The sequence below is a fragment of the Arachis hypogaea genome, chromosome 9, assembly GCF_003086295.3.
Source record: "Arachis hypogaea cultivar Tifrunner chromosome 9, arahy.Tifrunner.gnm2.J5K5, whole genome shotgun sequence".
In the NCBI taxonomy this organism is placed as follows: Eukaryota; Viridiplantae; Streptophyta; class Magnoliopsida; order Fabales; family Fabaceae; genus Arachis; species Arachis hypogaea.
Window position 1 is genome coordinate 92,075,095 of NC_092044.1, and position 11,301 is coordinate 92,086,395.

General features: G+C 39.4%; 1 non-coding gene across 1 annotated transcript; it reads left to right on the forward strand.

The window, feature by feature from the left end:
• The first annotated feature begins 2,931 nt into the window (after positions 1 to 2,931).
• On the forward strand, positions 2,932 to 3,039 carry LOC112713355 (small nucleolar RNA R71). Its single transcript, XR_003158329.1, has one exon. It is a non-coding gene; the product is annotated as a small nucleolar RNA R71 (small nucleolar RNA).
• The last annotated feature ends 8,262 nt before the right edge of the window (positions 3,040 to 11,301 follow it).

An 11,301-nucleotide genomic window follows, 5' to 3' on the forward strand; every position in this document is an offset into this window, starting at 1 on the left:
ACTAAAATCCAAGTATTTCCCCCGAACCATAGTAAGCCAATTCTTTGGGTCCGGGTTCACACTTTGATTATGGTTCTTGGTGATCCATGCATTGGCATAGAACTCTTGAACCATCAAGATTCCGACTTGTTGAATGGGGTTGGTAAGAACTTCCCAACCTCTTCTTCGGATCTCATGTCGGATCTCCGGATATTCACTCTTTTTGAGTTTGAAAGGGACTTCGGGGATCACCTTCTTCAAGGCCACAACTTCATAGAAGTGGTCTTGATGCACCCTTGAGATGAATCTTTCCATCTCCCATGACTCGGAGGTGGAGGCTTTTGCCTTCCCTTTCCTCTTTCTAGAGGTTTCTCCGGCCTTGGATGCCATAAAAGGTTATGGAAAAACAAAAAGCAATGCTTTTACCACACCAAACTTAAAAGGTTTGCTCGTCCTCGAGCAAAAGAAGAAAGAAGAGAGTAGAAGAAGAAGAAATAGAGGAGATGGGGATGGCCTTGTGGTTCGGCTATAGGAGGGAGAAGTAGTGTTTAGGTTGTGTGAAAATGAAGGAGTGAAGATGGGTTTATATAGGAGTGGGGAGAGGGTAGGGTTCGGTCATGTATGGGTGGGTTTGGGTGGGAAAGTGGTTTGAATTTGAATGGTGAGGTAGGTGGGGTTTTATGAAGGATGGATGTGAGTGGTGAAGAGAAAGATGGGATTTGATAGGTGAAGGGTTTTTGGGGAAGAGGTGTTGAGGTGATTGGTGAATGGGTGAAGAAGAGAGAGAGTGGTGGGGTAGGTGGGGATCCTGTGGGGTCCACAGATCCTGAGGTGTCAAGGAAAAGTCATCCCTGCACCAAGTGGCGAGCAAAATTGCTCTTCATGTCAATTCTGGCGTTAAACGCCGGGCTGGTGCCCCTTTCTGGCGTTTAACGCCAAGTTCTTACCCTTTTCTGGCGTTTAACGCCAGTCTGGTGCCCCTTTCTGGCGTTAAACGCCCAGAATGGTGCCAGACTGGGCGTTAAACGCCCATCTGCTAGCCTTACTGGCGTTTAAACGCCAGCAGGTTCTTCCTCCAGGGTGTGCTATTTCTCTTTCTGTTTTTCATTCTGTTTTTGCTTTTTCAATTGATTTTGTGACTTCTCATGATCATCAACCTACAAAAAACATAAAATAACAAAGGAAAATAGATAAAATATAACATTGGGTTGCCTCCCAACAAGCGCTTCTTTAATGTCAGTAGCTTGACAGAGGGCTCTCATGGAGCCTCACAGATGCTCAGAGCAATATTGGAACCTCCCAACACCAAACTTAGAGTTTGAATGTGGGGGTTCAACACCAAACTTAGAAGTTGGTTGTGGCCTCCCAACACCAAACTTAGAGTTTGACTGTGGGGGCTCTGTTTGGCTCTGTTTTGAGAGGAGCTCTTCATGTTTCCTCTCCATGGTGACAGAGGGATATCCTTGAGCCTTAAACATAAAGGATTCTTCATTCACTTGAATGATCAATTCTCCTCTATCAACATCAATCACAGCCTTTGCTGTGGCTAGGAAGGGTCTGCCAAGGATGATGGATTCATCCATGCACTTCCCAGTCTCTAGGACTATGAAGTCAGCAGGGATGTAATGGTCTTCAACTTTTACCAGAACATCCTCTACAAGTCCATGAGCTTGTTTTCTTGAGTTGTCTGCCATCTCTAGTGAGATTTTTGCAGCTTGCACCTCAAAGATCCCTAGCTTCTCCATTACAGAGAGAGGCATGAGGTTTACACTTGACCCTAGGTCACACAAGGCCTTCTTGAAGGTCATGGTGCCTATGGCACAAGGTATTGAAAACTTCCCAGGATCCTGTCTCTTTTGAGGCAGTTTCTGCCTAGACAAGTCATCCAGTTCTTTGGTGAGCAAAGGGGGTTCATCCTCCCAAGTCTCATTTCCAAATAACTTGTCATTTAGCTTCATGATTGCTCCAAGGTATTTAGCAACTTGCTCTTCAATGACATACTCATCCTCTTCGGAGGAAGAATACTCATCAGAGCTCATGAATGGCAGAAGTAAGTCCAATGGAATCTCTATGGTCTCATTTTGAGCCTCAGATTCCCATGGTTCCTCATTGAGGAACTCATTGGAAGCTAGTGGACGTCCATTGAGGTCTTCCTCAGTGGCGTTCACTGCCTCTTCCTCCTCTCCTAATTCGGCCATGTTGATGGCTTTGCACTCTCCTTTTGGATTTTCTTCTGTATTGCTTGGAAGAGTACTAGGAGGGAGTTCAGTAATTTTCTTGCTCAGCTGACCGACTTGTGCCTCCAAATTTCTAATGGAGGACCTTGTTTCAGTCATGAAACTTTGAATGGTTTTGATCAGGTCAGAGACCATGGTTGTCAGAGGTGTTCTGCTTAGAACTCTCTGTCTGTTGCTGAGAAGATGATGGAAAAGGCTTGCCATTGCTAAACCTGTTTCTTCCACCATTATTGTTGTTGAAGCCTTGTTGAGGTCTCTGTTGATCCTTCCATGAGAGATTTGGATGATTTCTCCATGAAGGATTATAGGTGTTTCCATAGGGTTCTCCCATGTAATTCACCTCTTCCATTGAAGGGTTCTCAGGGTCATAAGCTTCTTCTTCAGATGAAGCTTCCTTAGTACTACCTGGTGCATTTTGCATTCCAGACAGACTTTGAGAAATCATATTGACTTTCTGAGTCAATATTTTGTTCTGAGCCAATATGGCGTTCAGAGTGTCAATCTCGAGAATTCCTTTCTTCTAATTTGTCCCATTGTTCACAGGATTCCTTTCAGAAGAGTACATGAATTGGTTATTTGCAACCATTTCAATGAGCTCTTGAGCTTCTGTAGGCGTCTTCTTCAGATGAAGAGATCCTCCAGCAGAGCTATCCAAAGACATCTTGGACAGTTCAGACAGACCATCATAGAAAATACCTATGATGCTCCATTCAGAAAGCATATCAGAGGGACACTTTCTGATTAATTGTTTGTATCTTTCCCAAGCTTCATAGAGGGATTCTCCTTCCTTCTGTCTGAAGGTTTGGACTTCCACTCTAAGCTTACTCAATTTTTGAGGTGGAAAGAACTTTGCCAAGAAGGCATTGACTAGCTTTTCCCAAGAGTTCAGGCTTTCTTTAGGCTGTGAGTCCAACCATATTCTAGCTCTGTCTCTTACAGCAAAAGGGAATAGCATAAGTCTGTAGACCTCAGGGTCAACCCCATTAGTCTTAACAGTGTCACAGATTTGCAAGAACTCAGCTAAGAACTGATGAGGATCTTCCAATGGAAGTCCATGGAACTTGCAATTCTATTGCATTAGAGAAACTAATTGAGGCTTAAGCTCAAAGTTGTTTGCTCCAATGGCAGGGATAGAGATGCTTCTCCCATAGAAGTCGGGAGTAGGTGCAGTAAAGTCACCCAGCACCTTCCTTGCATTGTTGGCATTGTTGTTGTTTTCGGCTGCCATGGGTTCTTTTTCTTTGAATATTTCTGTTAGGTCCTCTACAGAGAATTATGCCTTAGCTTCTCTTAGTTTTCGCTTCAAGGTCCTTTCAGGTTCAGGGTCAGCCTCAACAAGAATGCTTTTGTCTTTGCTCCTGCTCATATGAAAGAGAAGAGAACAAGGAAATATGGAATCCTCTATGTCACAGTATAGAGATTCCTTGAGGTGTCAGAGGAAAAGAAAAACAGAAGGCAGAAGTAGAAAATTCGAACTTTATCAAAGAAGATGGAGTTCGAATTGTGCATTAAGGAATAGTGTTAGTCCATAAATAGAAGGATGTGAGAAGAGGGGAAGAAATTTTCGAAAATTAAGTAAAAGATTTTGAAAACATTTTGAAAAACTTTAATTGATTTTCGAAAACCAAGATTGAGAAAGAAGTAAAGTGATTTTTGAAAAAGATGTGATTAGGAAGATATGATTGATTTTTAAAAAGATGTGATTGAGAAGATATGATTTGAAAAACATTTTAAAAAGATTTGATTTTAAAAATTAATGACTTGGCTATCAAGAAAAGATATGATTCAAACATTAAACCTTTCTCAACAGAAAAAGGCAACATACTTGAAATGTTGAATCAAATCATTAATTGATAGCAAGTATCTTTGAAAATAGAAAGAAATTGATTTTGAAAAAGATTTGATTGAAAAAATTTGATTTGAAAAAGATTTGAATTTGAAAAATTTTGAAAACTTGAAAAAATTTGATTTGAAAACAAAATCTTCCCTCTTGTGCCATCCTGGCGTTAAACGCCCAGAATGGTGCACATTCTGGCGTTTAACGCCCAAAATACTACCCTTTTGGGCGTTAAACGCCCAGCCAGGCACCCTGGCTGGCGTTTAAACGCCAGTTTGCCTTACTCACTGGGCGTTTTGAACGTCCAGCTTTTTCTGTGTAATTCCTCTGCTGTATGTTCTGAATCTTCAATTCTCTGTATTATTGACTTGAAAAGACACAAATAAAAAATATTTTTGGATTTTTAATAATGAGGAATAACCAAAATGCAACTAAAATCAAATAAACAATGCATGCAAGACACCAAACTTAAAAGTTTGTATACTATTGACACTAACAGAATGAGAATGCACATGAGAAACAACAAAACACTCAAGTCAAGAGAATTCAAAGATCAGAGCAAGTAAATCATCAAGAACAACTTGAAGATCACTGAAGACACATGAAAAATGCAAGAAAAACAGAAACATGCAATTGACACCAAACTTAACATGAGACTCTAGACTCAAACAAGAAATATTTATGGATTTTATGATTTTGTAAATTTTTTGTGGTTTTTTGAAAATTAAGTAGAAAAAGAAAATAAAGGTATCAAAATTCTTAACGAGAATTCCAGGAATCATGCAATGTTAGTCTAAGACTCCGGTCCAGGAATTAGACATGGCTTCATAGCCAGCCAAGCTTTCAAAGAAAGCTCCGGTCCAAAACACTAGACATGGCCAATGGCCAGCCAAGCCTTAGCAGATCACTGCTCCAACAGCAAGATTGATAGAAATCAACAAGCTCTTGTGATGATGAGTTGAAACCTCGGTCCAATACAATTAGACATGGCTTCACAGCCAGCCAGACTTCAACAGATCGTCATGAAACTCTAGAATTCATTCTTAAGAACTCTGAAAAAAAATACCTAATCTAAGCAACAAGATGAACCTTCAGTTGTCCATACTCGAACAATCCCCGGCAACGGCGCCAAAAACTTGGTGGACGAAATTGTGATCACTACAACTTCGCACAACTAACCAGCAAGTGTACTGGGTCGTCCAAGTAATAAACCTTACGCGAGTAAGGGTCGATCCCACAGAGATTGTTGGTATGAAGCAAGCTATGGTCACCTTGTAAATCTTAGTTAGGCAAACTCAAATGGATATGGGTGATATACAAATAAAACATAAAGATAAAGATAGAGATACTTATGCAATTCATTGGTAGGAATTCCAGATAAGCGTATGGAGATGCTTGGTCCCTTCCGTCTCTCTGCTTTCCTACTGTCTTCATCCAATCCTTCTTACTCCTTTCCATGGCAAGCTATATGCAACGGTTTCACCGTTGTCAGTGGCTACCTCCCATCCTCTCAGTAGAAATGTTCAACGCACACTGTCACGGCACGGCTATCCATCTGTCGGTTCTCAATCAGGCCGGAATAGAATCCAATGATTCTTTTGCGTCTGTCACTAACGCCCCGCCCTCAGGAGTTTGAAGCTCGTCACAGTCATTCAATCATTGAATCCTACTCAGAATACCACAGACAAGGTTTAGACCTTCCGGATTCTTTTGAATGCCGCCATCAGTTCTAGCTTATACCACGAAGATTCCGGTTAAAGAATCCAAGAGATATCCACCCAATCTAAGGTAGAACGGAGGTGGTTGTCAGGCACACGTTCAAAGGTGAGAATGATGATGAGTGTCACGGATCATCACATTCATCAAGTTGAAGAACAAGTGATATCTTAGAACAAGAACAAGCGGAATTGAATAGAAGAACAATAGTAATTGCATTAATACTCGAGGTACAGCAGAGCTCCACACCTTAATCTATGGTGTGTAGAAACTCCACCGTTGAAAATACATAAGAACAAGGTCTAGGCATGGCCGTGAGGCCAGCCTCCCAATGATCAAAAGATCTAAAGATTCGAAGATTCCAAAGATCAGAAGATTAAAATACAATAGTAAAAGGTCCTACTTATAGAGAACTAGTAGCCTAGGGTTTACAGAGATGAGTAAATGACATAAAAATCCACTTCTGGGCCCACTTGGTGTGTGCTTGGGCTGAGCATTGAAGCATTTTCGTGTAGAGACTCTTCTTGGAGTTAAACGCCAGCTTTTGTGCCAGTTTGGGCGTTTAACTCCCACTTTGGTGCCAGTTCCGGCGTTTAACGCTGGGAATTCTGAGGGTGACTTTGAACGCCGGTTTGGGCCATCAAATCTTGGGCAAAGTATGGACTATCATATATTGTTGGAAAGCCCAGGATGTCTACTTTCCAACGCCATTGAGAGCGCGTCAATTGGGCTTCTGTAGCTCCAGAAAATCCACTTCGAGTGCAGGGAGGTCAGAATCCAACAGCATCTGTAGTCCTTTTTAGTCTCTGAATCAGATTTTTGCTCAGGTCCCTCAATTTCAGCCAGAAAATACCTGAAATCACAGAAAAACACACAAACTCATAGTAAAGCCTAGAAAAGTGAATTTTAACTAAAAACTAATAAAAATATACTAAAAACTAACTAGATCATACTAAAAACACACTAAAAACAATGCCAAAAAGCGTACAAATTATCCGCTCATCAACCATCTTCCCGTTTCAAAGCTACTTGATCAGTAACTGCCACATTCATTTCCCCCCGTTAGAATTGAGCATGAAAAGCAGTTTCCAACTGATTCTATGTTGCTAACAAATTTGGTTTGAGATTCGAAAACCAAGTGAATGCATTCTTCGTTAACGAAGAAGAAAAAAACTTCACCTTCAAATTTTCATCATTGGCAACATGTTCAGTGGTTGATTCTCCAACTTTCCTGGCAAACTTTGTGACTATCTTTGGATTTTTTACCCCTCTTGGCACTTCAGCCATTTGAATAACTTGGAGGAAAGCAGACACAAAGTGTGGTCGGTTCATAAAACCAACATTCAGACCAACTCGATTCAGTACTTCTTCCACAATTCTGGTGACCTGATAACATTCACCGCCATGATTAGCACGTAACCTGGCCAGAACTTCATCTGCATTTTGCCCACGAGAAACTACATGAGGATTTTCTTCATTAAAAATATTGTTTTCATTTTGAAATCCATTCCCGAATCCTTCATTATTTCCTCTGGCATTATGCCCTTCACCCTCATCATAATCAACAATTCGGGCAATTCGTTCGACTTGTCTAGCAAGACGTTCGAATTTCGATTCGTGATCAGCCATCATAGGATTCAGAATTGTGATCATTTGTTGAGTCAATAAATTGAGTAAGTCATGGTGACTTTCCTCTACTTGTTGTTGATATACTGCCATTGAACAGCATTCAAAGTAGAGCCCACATTATAATCACGAGAATACTCGGAATGCTGTTGTGGGTTTTGAGTATTATTCACCCCACTTGTACTCCCAAAACAAATAGGTGGAACAAAACTACCCACTAGTGGGGTATAACAAAGAGGAAGATCATATGGAGGCCAACCAGCGGTTAGTGGAGGCTGGAATGGTGGCAAAGTGCCACGTGGACGAGTGTTACGTCCAATGTTTCCAGTATTGAACAGTCGTAACTGCTATACTTTCACTTCCAAATGCACCTTCCGAACGTGAAGTCACGTCCGCTTGTTGCACAATTACTGGTATGCTATCATTGGTGGATGAACCACCATTCACATTTGACATTTCATCAGCCATGTGAATGATCTTTCCACTTTGTAATCGCATATACCGAATGACACCGAAAAATACTTATTTGACACACTTCAAATTTTTAAAATTGTCCCATTGGGCGTGCTAATTTTTTTGTCAATTCTTAGCAAATCGGTGGTGGTTCGATATCTAGTGGTCTGGGAGCGAAACCTACTCCTCTTTACATGTAGCACTTTTCTAAAAGTACATCAAAGTGTCTTCGATTAGATGGCGTTTGAGATAAAAGATAAAATAAAATTTGAAAATTGATAAAAGAAACAGATGAATAAAGTTTTTAAAAAGAAAATGTACTGAAAACGGAAAAGTTTGCGTTGAAACTTAAAAAGAAAAACAATAAAATGGCTTTAACTGAGTCAAGGGGCTTTGACACGAAAACTAAAAATGCAGAAATGTAAATTGGACATTGAAAGTAAAGAACGCTTGAAAAATAAACTTGCTTGAAAGATAAATTCTACAAGAAAATAAATTGAAAGAAGACAATGTGGAAGGAACCCTACAGAAAAATGACTCAATTGCAGACTTAAGAATTATCTGCGGATGTGAGTGTGCTTGAGTATTTTTCTGATCAGTTAAAGTTCCAACCTTTATTCCCTAAAACTTTCTAGTATTTATAATATACTTTTGGTAACTGACAATTAATTACAAAATCACAGCCTTGAATGCATATCCCTTGGTAACCGTTCCCGCTTCTTTGTCTATAGACATTACCCATGATTTCCTCGCGTGATGAAAGCCTTTAACTTCTCCACTACCATAACTGCTCGATTCACTTATTCGAATATCTTATTTGATTAATCATCTTGAATATCTATCCAGTTAGACCCGTCCGATTTAATAAAGCATTTCGAAATCCAACTCGTATCGAGTATCTCCAATTAATACCTGTGCGTGCATCCTTTTGACAACTGCTTATATTTTCGACTACTTCTCTGCTTCGAATCAACGCACCTTAATCAAAAATATTTTTTGATTAACAAATGTTAATAGTCAATTAAGATTCCTAAGTGCCTGTTGAGATGTCACTTAACTTGTCATATTAGCAAATTTTGACACTATCATCAAAGAAAATGACAGAAGGACTAACATGACTAATTTAAAATCTTTAAATGACGAATTTGATAATTTTGTTCAAAAACTAATTTAGAGAATGAGTGATTTTTCAAGGATTAATTTGACCATTTACTCAAAAAATTATCTAAAAAGAAATACAGTTGATGCGTGAGCATCTTTCTTATCTTTTTCTAGTGAATTTGCAATTAAATTATTGAGTTTAATCAAGAATTAATTATCTTTTAGCCACTATGGATGCTACTTTGAGTCTTGTGAAATTCTGTTTATTTTAGGTAGCATTCAGCTGGATTTGATGGAGTTTCTGCAGCACAAGAATTAAAGGAGAAAACTAGCGAGGAGCGACGCGTGCGCGTACTTGACGCGTGCGCGTACTTGACGCGTGCGCGTACTTGACGCGTGCGTATGATTTGGAGCTTTCCATGACGACGCGTGCGCGTGGCTGACGCGTACGCGTGATTTAAAGATTTGCATGGCGACGCGTGCGCATACCTTACGCATACGCGTGACACGCGAAAACGTGGCATGCGCCAGGTGCAGAAAACGCTGGCGGCGATTTCTGGGCTGCTTTTGACCCAGTTTTTAGCCCAGAAAGTACAGATCAGAGGCTGCAGAGTGAAGGAATTAAGTGGTCCCCATCCATCAATTGAAGACTTGTTGATTCCCATAATTAATTATGATTTAAATTTAATTTTAAAATAGAAAAGATATTTTTTAGTTTTAGAAAGTAGATTTTAAATTTATTAGGATTAGATATAAAAGGATTTGGAATTAGTTAACTTTGGAAGCCATCAGATTGGAACTCAGTACATTTTACCTGAATCCTTATTTTTCCTCTCTGAACCATGAGCAACTAAACCTCCACTGTTAAGGTTAGGAGCTCTGTCTATTATATGGATTGACATTATTACTTTTCTCTTTTAATTCATGTTTGATTTATAATTCAATAATTGTTTTCATTCTTTATTTTATGAATTTGGGTGGAACGGAAGTATGACCTATGTTCTAATTGAGTTCTTATATAACTTGGAAAAGCTCTTTACTTGAACAACAGCTTGAAAACATATTATCCTAAATTTTTAATTGTTTGTATTTAACGGGATACGTGACATATAATCCTCTTATTTTTGGATAATTAGGATTCTTGTGGCATATAAACTGGAATTTGATCATCACCCTCTAATTGGAATTAATTGACCAAGGAATTGGCAATTGATGAATTTTAGAGGAGACTATGAAGATCTAAGGAATTAGGGTCTAGTCACATATAGTTTGCCATGAATTAAATCTTGCATGATTAAAAAAGTTAGTAAGAAAAGCCAAATAGATAACTCTGAAGCCTTAACTATTTTATCCCATATTTTATTCCCAACTTATTCACCTGCTGTCTTCAAACTCTTAATTTATTGTTTAATGCTCTTTGAACATCCAACACTCTTTTCTGTTTGCCTAACTAAGTGGTTTAACCAACCATTGTTGCTTGATCCATCAATTCTCGTGGGATCGACCCTCACTCACCTGAGGTATTACTTGGTATGACCCGGTACACTTGCCGGTTAGTTTGTGGGTTACAAAATACCGCACCAAGTTTTTGGAGCCGTTGCCGGGGATTGATTGTGATTAACAACTATTAGTTGTTTGATTGCTTAGATTAGGTTTTTAGTTTTAATTTTATTTAACTTTTGTTTTATTATTTTCGAAAAAAATAAAAATTAAAAATTAAAATATTTTTATCTCTTTACACAGGTTACCTCACTGGGAATTCTCTGCACTCTGACGTAGAGATTTCCATCTTTTCTTGTTTTCTATTTGTTTATGCGCAGGAACAGAGACAAAGAACATCTCTTAGACTTTGATCCTGAACCTGAAAGGACTTTCATGCAACGTTTACAACAGGCAAGACTTTACAAGGCTGTGGAATCCGCTATGGATCCTAACAATGCTGTTAATGCCAATGTGGTAAACCCAAATGGGGATGAGCAACAAAGGAGAGTGCTTGGCTCTTATTCTGCTCCTACTGCAGATCTTTATGAAAAAAGCATTGTGGCACCTCCTATAGCTGCGAATAACTTTGAGCTGAAGCTACAATTGGTCACCCTGGTGCAATAAAATTGCCAGTATCATGGTCTTTCCCGCGAAGACCCAAATCAATTTATTTCCAATTTTCTACAGATTTGTGATACTGTGAAGACAAATGGAGTGAACCCAGAGGTGTACAAACTAATGCTCTTCCCATTTGCTCTAAGGGATGGAGCAAAGCTATGTCTAGATTTCCGACCCAAGGAGAGTTTGGATACTTGGGACAAGGTTGTTACTGAGTTTCTTACTAAATTTTTCCCACCAAAGAAGCTGACT